This window comes from Trichosurus vulpecula, chromosome 9 (assembly GCF_011100635.1).
Source record: "Trichosurus vulpecula isolate mTriVul1 chromosome 9, mTriVul1.pri, whole genome shotgun sequence".
NCBI lineage: Eukaryota > Metazoa > Chordata > Mammalia > Diprotodontia > Phalangeridae > Trichosurus > Trichosurus vulpecula.
In genome coordinates, this window is record NC_050581.1 from 110021724 (window position 1) to 110028605 (window position 6882).

General features: G+C 41.0%; 1 long non-coding RNA gene across 1 annotated transcript; it reads left to right on the plus strand.

The window, feature by feature from the left end:
• Positions 1-89: 89 nt before the first annotated feature.
• LOC118831499 lies at positions 90-3274 on the plus strand. Its single transcript, XR_005009144.1, has 2 exons — positions 90-159; positions 1262-3274. It is a non-coding gene; the product is annotated as an uncharacterized LOC118831499 (long non-coding RNA).
• The last annotated feature ends 3608 nt before the right edge of the window (positions 3275-6882 follow it).

Sequence of the window (6882 nt, forward strand, 5' to 3'; positions counted from 1 at the left end):
AAAGGCTGGTGGGGAAGGGGTTAGGGGGAGGGGGGGGGAGGGAGGAGGGCTGCGCATGCTCAGAGGAGGGATACTAAGTGCTCACTCAAGCAGAGAAAGCGAGAGAGTTGGAGCAGAAGCTGCACTGGGAGCTGGGGGTTCCCGCTGAGGCCCTTGGAGGTCAGTAGGGGAAGTACCACTATAAGTGAGTGTTCGAAGGAGGGGGTGTGCGACCATAACAGGTGTGTGCAGAGGCCCAGGGGCGGTGTTGTGTTACCACTATACAAGTGTGTGGGATGACTATGTACTTGGACAGTGTGTTGTGTCTGCTTGGGACCATTATCAGGCTGAAGGGGGGGTCGGGGGGGGGCGGGGAAGAGACAGAGACGGAGAGAGAGAAAATGCACAGAGAGGGACAGAGACATGGAGGGAAGGAGGGGGGAAAGGGAGACAGAAGGAGACAGAGGAAGAGGGGAATAGAGAAAGGTGGCTAGAGAGAGAGAGAGCCTGAGACTACTATGTGTAGTGTGTATGTGATTGCTACATGTAAAATGGGTGTCATGGATGACAGCATTATGTGTGAGAGCATTATGTGATGTGCATAGGATGTATGGTTTCTGTGAGTATGGTCACAGTGTGGGGTATGTTTGTGTGCCCACCATGTGTACCTGCATGAGATATGCGTGACTGCTCTGTACAAATGGTATGTAGTGTATTGTGATATGTATGACCACTACATAGTTCGTGTTTGCATATGCCTCCCTACACAAGTTCTGAACCTGCTTCTGAACCTGCCCTGTAGGAACCTGAGTGACAGGAGCCTGACTCATAAAAGGAATATAGATCATCTCCTTGTTTCTTGATAACATCAAGCTGTGTCTTATGTACAATATCAGGACCTGAAGTGGGCCTTTCTGTTCACCCATCTCTGCCTCCCTGACACAACACATAATACAACTTACCCAAAGTCACCAAAAATATGGGGCCAACTAAAGTATATAATTTAGATGTCATTTTTCACTAAGTTTTTCTTTCTTCTGCCCTTGCCCCAACCCCACAGTGCAATGCAATGACAAAAGACAACACTTAATAGAAATATGCAATTTTTACTTAGGACCTAGCACGTGTTTTATCCTAGGACATAAACCTAAAATCCCTTCTCCCCAGAGAACAAAAGGAAACCAGAGAGGTCGGTGTAAAGGAATGAGATAATAAGAGGTGAAGGCCATAACGATGGTATAGGATTGTCTGCTGTTACTGTTGTCATTCTCTACCTTTATAGAACAAGAAGGTACCAGGGGGTTCATAAAAAAAAAGAACAGGGGGCCTTCTTCTGATGGAAGATCCTGATCAGCGGTACCCTTCAGCCTCTATGATAAGGAGCATGTTGCCCCAGTAAAATGAGAGGATAGAAGGCACCTTGAAAGGAAGAGTCCAATAAGAGAACATGAAACGTCTCAATGGCTAAGTAACCTGAGGAGAGGAAGCACACCAAGAGTCTGCAGATAGAGTGGAAACTCAGCCTTGAAGAAGTCATTTTGTGAATAAAGTAGGCAAAATGGAGAAAGTTCATTCCCCTGAAGTGGAATAGAAAAGTCCCTAGGTCAGAAATCAGAAGACCTGGTATTAAAGCCTGATTCTGTATCTTCCTATATTTTATATTTGAGCTTAGGCAAGTCAATTCCTTTCTCTCAGCCTCCTTTCCTTCATCTGTATAATAAGGAGGTTGGACTAGAATGATTTCAAAAAGCCTATGATCCCTCCTCCAAGGCTCCAGTTCAATAACTTGCTCTTCTCTCCATATTTTCCATCTTGGAGTAAGAAGATTAAGGGGAAGCAAATGTCTGATATAGGAAATTTCCCATTCTTCATCAACACCTCTTATTCCTTCACTCCTCATCCCTCCATTGAAGGACCGATTCTTTGGAACTCAATTTTGGAAAGACTCCTAGGGCAGATCTTTTTTCAATCTTTCATTAAAGATCACCTCTGGGCACTTCCGGTATGCGATGCAGTGAGCAGATGCCTTCAAGCTGAACTCTGACCCTAGTCCCATTCATCTTTACAATAATAATGCTAAGTGACATTAGAACAGCAGGACAATTACATCAAACCCAAGAGCACACCCTGAGGAAAGGAAGAAGTGAAAGTGTCTCATCTACACCTCAAGAAAGAAAGAAAAGCTGAGAGGGAAGGAAGGAAGGAAGGAAAGAAGGAAGGAAGGAAGGAGGGAAGGAAGGAAGGAAGGAGGGAAGGAAGGAAGGAAGGAAGGAAGGAAGGAAGGAAGGAAGGAAGGAAGGAGGGAGGGAGAGATGGAGGGAGGGAGGAGGGAGGAAGGAAGAAAGGGAGGGGAATCAAGAAAAGAGAGGGAAAAGAAAGGAAGAGAAAGGGGAGGGGAGAGAAGAAACAAATTCTAGAATCAGTTCCTACACCAGGGAGGATGTGCTCTGGGTGCAGCCTTTCTCCACGTACTCACTGGAAGGAATAGATGTAACAGTCCTTTTTAAAAATGAAAGCAAGTCTAAGTCTTCACCCTCTTGGGAGAAAAGATTAGCCTCCTGTGAAAAAATGCCAGCACTTCATATAACATTACCTTCAAGGTTCCTTGCTCACTGCCTTGTGGGTGAGATGCTCTATCATGAATCCCCCTCAGTATTTCCTGCTTGAATAGAATCCAAGAGAGACCTGTGTGGGTTATGCCAAATTACCAATACTTGTTTACTTGGTATTAGTGAAAAATCTCACAGTGGTTGAAGCTACTGTCCCCCTCTGTGTAGGATCTGCAGTCATCCAGCAACACCTGGAATGAGGGGGTGTGTTGTTCGGCAGAAAAGAAGGGGACCCTTATAGATTCTCTGAGCTAGCCTGTTCCTTAAGCTTGGGCAAAGGGCTTTCCTTATGTACACAAATCCTGCAGCTGCTGCCACTGAAGTTTTCCACTATGTTCTGTCCTTTATCTGAGGGTGACTATGGGTAAGGAAAAGAATATGGGAAGGGGATAAAAGGAACAAAAGAAGAGCTCACTTCTCTTGTTATTCAGAGAATATGTGTTTGTTTTCACAAAGAAGAAAATCAGATCCATCAAAGTCAAAATTAACAGAGTAAACAGACAGTGTGAACTTCAGACTCTTTTGAAATGTACACATTGGGTGACTGTAGGAACACACTAGAAACTAGCTGGCTTTTATAGTTTTTAGTTATGCTGGAATGGGGAGATGGTGATCTAAATGGGAAACATGAACTGACTAATGATGTATCTGAATTTGTGCATTAAAAATCCATAATGTCATACATTTATACCATGTTGGAGTTAACAAGAGTAATGAAACCTCTATGGAGCCAACCCCAGGAAAGATTGTGAAGACAGAAAACTTGTCTTTTGTGCTTCCAGCAAGAGCTGGAACACAGAATTTGTGCCCTGTAGGCAATGTTTGGTATTTATATCTTCTGTGTATTTCCATCCACTGGTAACTTTGAGCCTTCACTTTAATACATATTACTGGACACCACAAAATAAATATTTATGTGTCATGGAGAGTGAGGTTTTCTGTCATTGAAAAGATGATCATTCATAAAAGGTAATGTTTAAAAGTGTCACTCGTTGTATCATTCTACACTTTGTACCCTAGGCTAGTGTTTCTCAAACTTTTTTCATCTCAGGACCTCTTTATAGGCTTAAAAATTATTGAGGATCCCCTCAAAGAGCTTTTGTTTATGTGTTATGTATATTGACCTTTACCATATTAGAAACTAAAACATCATAGTATTACTATGAAAATAATTTTGACTTTAGAGACCCTTCTGAAAGATCTCAAAGACCCACAAGAGATACTCAGACCACACTTTGGAAACTGCTGCTCTAGACCAGACACACTGCTGTGAGTCCATCAGACATGTGACCAGAACCAGATTAAATTGTAATTTGTAATTGGGAAATACTTAACAAAATAAGTAAAAATACAACAGAACATAGATAATGTTAATATGTGGTTTTCTAAATATGCAGCCCATAGGGATCCTGATTTATGTTTCTATTTGAGTTTGATCCTACTGTGACAACAGTGTTATTTGCAGCTGCTGTGGAGGTGTAAGGCCAATAACACCATCACACAGGAGGCCTCCTAGCACAGGTTCTTTGATTTACTTTTCTAAGGAAAACAACTTTAAGGGATTTACAATCTCACTTTAATTAAACATACATATATCATTCACTTAGTTCAGGGGAAAAAGTCAGCACCCTGAACTTTAGAGAAAACACAAACAGAAATTACAAACAGAAATCATATAAATAGCGCGAATAACACCAATCAGCAGACAGAGCTTCTAACTGTCTGTCCATAGCAATACATACATAGTTACCAGAGAGAGAGAGAGAGAGAAGTACCAACATTTGGGTTTTCAAAGCCAGGGGGCTCCTTAATAGCTACCCAGAGTCTGGCAAAATCACAGGAACGCTCTTCCAACAAAGCAAAATGCTAACCTCCAAGTATATATACACTTCTTCAGGGTCAGAGAGTATCACAACCATGTAACTCAAATTCATGTGACTTAGGCTTTCTTGTGACTTAAGCAAGTCATCAAAGACTCTTGATTGAAACTAAGGCAGACTCGGTCAAAAGCACTTAATTGCCTTAGTGCTAGAAAGCATTCCAAAAGAAAAAAAACAGCAGAAAGTCCCACCCTGTTTGCTATTACAACTGCTGCTTTAGACAATATCTATTTACCTGTACCAGCCTTGGGTCCCTCCTGACCCTCTTCCTTCAATGCCCCCTCCAATTTTTCAAGTCCACATGCTTAAAAAACCCAGGACCACCATTTCCCTTTGGGTGCCAAGTGGCCCCTGCTGTGACACCCCACCCAGACTGGTACCTTACAGTCTGGATTTTTTCCTGTTGTGTCCTCTTTCCTCCCTGTACCTCCCCATCAAAATTCACTTTCCTAATGTCCCAATCTGTTATGGACCCTGCTCTCTTATATGAACATGGGTGGTGGAAGAAGGATACAGTGTGATATTGGAAAAGAATACTGGATGGAGAATCAGGACCCTTGGGTTTTATTACCAGCTCTGCCACTGACTTTGGCCAAGATATTTCCCTTTACCAGGCTAAAGTCTCTTTCTCTGTGAAATAAAGAAACATACAAGATTATCTCTTAAATTGGTTCCATTTCTAAAACTCTATGTGTTCTTAAATAATCCCTGCTAATGTGTTACTCCTCCCAGATTGCACAATGTCCTAAATGAGTTTGAATATATGTCTCCAAATGCCCCATGAGAAGTTATTGAAAAGGAAAGAATTTCAGGCACCAGGTGGGCTATTGGGGAAGATATTTTAGCTTAACCAGGCCTGGAAGTTTCCCTGAGATTAAGGCATTAGGCTGGGATGTCAAATGAGGTAGACTGACCCTGGAATCTCCCTCCAGAGAAAACCAGAAGATGATATTTCAAGACCATTGGATATGTTGAAAGAGAAATCTGACAGATCAAATGGAGAAAAGAACCAGTGATGGATGTGATAGGCTGTTTTCAGAAAAGCAGTATCCTGGAAAATAGGCCTGGGCAGAATGTGGTAAAGTTGTTTGCCCTGTTAAAGCCACAGAGTTTTGAAGCTCCATAGGTAATTCTGAAGGTAGGCCACATGGAACACTGGACCTCACTGTACTACTACTACCTTCAGCTTTCTAGCATCACCCCTGTACTTAAAATATAAAGGCAAGAAGGAACCTTGATAGGTCACAACATCTATTTTTTAAAGCAACAGTCCAGCCTCTGCTATATGAGAAATAGGATGCCTTAGGATCTAGGGCAGGAAGGGGCCTTAGGGATTATCTACACAATTCCTTCATTTTGTAGAAGATAAAACTGAAACCTGATGATGTAAAGAAATTTGCTCAAAGATACAGAGAGTAAGTGAGCTAGGCTCGAAACCTAGGTTCTCCAAGTCCAAATCGAGTTCTCTATAAGTTTCCTAATTAAAAAAAAACTATTGTGTTATAGATTTTAATATATACCATACATGTATATACTTGTAGTATTATTGAGTCTGTAAAGTAAGAATTAAAATATTCCTACTATATACTTCCCTCTACAGGGTTGCTATGAGGATCACATGAGATTACTCATGTAAGGTACCTTAAAAGCTTTAAAGTACTAGATAAATATGAATTACCTTCAACAGAATAGTTTGAGAGTTAGAAGGGCCTTTAGCAACCATATAGTGCAACCTCAACCCATTTTGTGCCTAAGTATACCAAGATTCAGTGACCTGCTCAAGGTTATATAGCTAACAAGTCAGAGCCAGGATCAAATGAAATAATTTGTGTAAGGTGCTTGACAAATCTTAAAGCATTATATAAATTCTAGCTATCATATCATCATCATCATTATTATTTAAACACAAATTTTACTTCAAATCTTAAACTTTTCTAACACCATGCTGTGGAATCTCCAAGGGAAAATAATTGACCGATGAATTTTATTATGAAGATAAAAAGAAAAAACTGATCTTACAGTCACCAAATATTCCTTTTGCCCTGACTCTCCTTTGATTCCTATATCTTCGGGCACACCATTTCTTTACAATGGTCTCCATTTCAAGGAAATGCTTTGGAAAAGTTGCCCTACTGCCCTTCAGGATTTTATTGAATTCTTAGAGAAAATTAGGCTTGATTTTATGCACAATGTTCCTACTGCCTATACTGCCCTCTACCCTGTAGTTTTACCATCAGCTTTCTATCCATTCTTTCCTAAAATAGTCTAAGAAAGGTAGAGGTAGTTATAAGGAGATCAGTAGTAGCAAAATGAAACAAGATGGATCTCCTTAAATAACTAGATTTCGTCTTGTTTCTTTATGTCTGGTCTGCTTTTAAATAACTACTGCCGCCCACTTTACTCCCAGAAGGTAG